Genomic DNA, 2374 nt, shown 5'->3' with positions numbered 1-2374 from the left:
AGGTTTGTGACTTTTTTCCTACATTCAGGGATGATGACACATCATGGTGTACTGCGCACATCATTGTCATTCCTAAAAACCCCATTTAATTCATATTACGCTATATAACATTCAAATCCACCGCTTGTAGAACCTCAGAAAACGGGAAACATTGATAAAGGACAACTCACCTACTCAGTGTTCCTAGACCATGTGTTGTATTGTACCCAGGTACAGTTATATCATATTAATTGTATGTATTCATAGCATTAAGGAGAACTCAGGGTATCCATAAGATGAATGTTTAAGTCCAGTTGAGCCGGACTAGTGTACTGTAAGACTAAGTGTGGATCAGGGTTTGAAGGTCATACTATTTACGTCTGTGAGCGTGTAGCGAACATAACTTCCACAGATATCATATGAAAATACATGAGAACCATGATCTGGAAAAAGGATAAATGCATCAGAACTATGTGAGGTGTTGGAAGTGACCCAGAAACTATACTTGAAAGGAAATATCTTGTATGCGTCGGTATGAACTTAATACACCTCGTATCCTCACGTGACATATACCCACGACAGGTACAGTGATCAGAGAATCTTATGTCTGTGTTCAAATAATGAAATGTGTGAGAGGAGGATCCCTCATTACAGTTTTAAGTGAAGTTGATACACCCCCGCCATGAACATTCAGCCTTTGTTTTAAGGCGCGTCATGTACCCGCCTCGGGTGTGCCGCGTTGATATTATAACCCAATGAATTTACCCACGAACTAGCAAACCAAGACCTTACCTTAGTGGGGAATTTAGGATTAAAATATGTGTTTATAAGGCATGAGTGACAATATACTGGAAAGTGTTCAGGTGAGAACCGTAAGAAATAAAAGTAAAAATTGAAGATTGGAAACTGTAGGCCTACGGTGTGAGGAGCGGCGGGGCACTGCCCTCAGTACCCTCCGTTCTACCGTCACCTCAGGTCAGTGTCCTATCGGGCTATATCCCGCCCTATAATTAAGGTTTATATAGAAGTTATTACAGTTTAAAGCTTTGCCTGATACATAAGTGTAATAGTAATGTGTTAGGGGGTGTGATAACCGCCCGTCAGGCATTATTTCTCAGTTCCCTCCGTTCTACCGTCACCTCAGGTTCCATGCCGTCGGAGTGCCTTGCTGCCCGGCAGCCATTATCCCTATGAGCGTCCCAACAGGTGGTGACTACTCCTAGCTATGCCAATCCACTGTGAATCTGTGGATTTCCAGCACACCACTCCAAATGAGTAGTAACAAATAAGGAGACCGTGAGAAACTCTGCGGTCGTCACTTGGAGCGACCTATAATACCAGGCGTAGAAATAGTGCTGGTATGTCTCTGGGTGAAGCCCTCATCTTTACCCACCGAGGGCGGTGTGCGGACGAGGTGCCTGTTGTGTATACCTGAAAGTTACAAGGAGTCCCATACTTGCAGGTATGGAGTGTAACATGTGTGTTGAGATGGTGCTACTATGTATGATAACCGACGGCGCTATATTCCATACAGGTGGAGCAGTCTGATGTGTTAAGGGATAGTGTAAGAAGGAATGACCGAGGTAAGGTGGTCACAGATTGTTATGCAATAAGTATGTGGATGACACACCATTAATGTAAGACGTCTGGTGCCCATCTGGGTAACCAACATTTTCGTTGTTCTTCTGAGGAACTTAATTCATTTGTATGTTTTTTACCAGTATGCTTTATAAGGAATAAATTAATTAAGACATGTTATGGTTTCACCCTTCTTTCCCCTTATCGATCTGGTCAATGGAAAACCTAACCCAATGCCTAGTCCACTCTGCACGCTACCTAACGAGCTACATGCTGTCCAGAGAGGGTCTGGTGGCAGCGACCCTTAGAAATTAAGATTAGAGTTAAGTATTTACCCTTAGTATGAGTGACCCCAGTCTGGCAGTATAATGGAGAACCAGATCATTGTGCTCACTCAGTTAAGGTTTATTGATTCATCCAAGTGCTGTACCAAGATCCACACTGACACTTCCCTGGCCTAGCCTCCATCTAATGTATGAACATTTACAAGGTGAAAACAGCACTTTGAACTTTGTGGGTGATGTGTAATGGTATTTTAACTGGTATGTTTGTTTTAATACATAGAATGCAAATCTGTTTAGGAAGTGAGTTTCAAATATATACGTGGAACAGTTGACAGCTGTTTTGGTGTGACACTAATTGTTTTAATTAAGTTCTGAACTTTTAAGTGGCAGGTCTTGATGCAAACACTTCTTGGCATTATCTGTTTTATTGCTGAGAGCAGGTATATACACAGATATAATCTGAGAGAATATATTATGAATTTTTCTCCAGGGAAGTGTTGTGAATAAAACTTTGAGATAACCCTTCTGTTAAA

The sequence above is a fragment of the Homarus americanus genome, unplaced genomic scaffold, assembly GCF_018991925.1.
Source record: "Homarus americanus isolate GMGI-L3 unplaced genomic scaffold, GMGI_Hamer_2.0 scaffold27857, whole genome shotgun sequence".
Lineage (NCBI taxonomy): Eukaryota > Metazoa > Arthropoda > Malacostraca > Decapoda > Nephropidae > Homarus > Homarus americanus.
Note: the sequence above shows the minus strand (reverse complement) of the source record.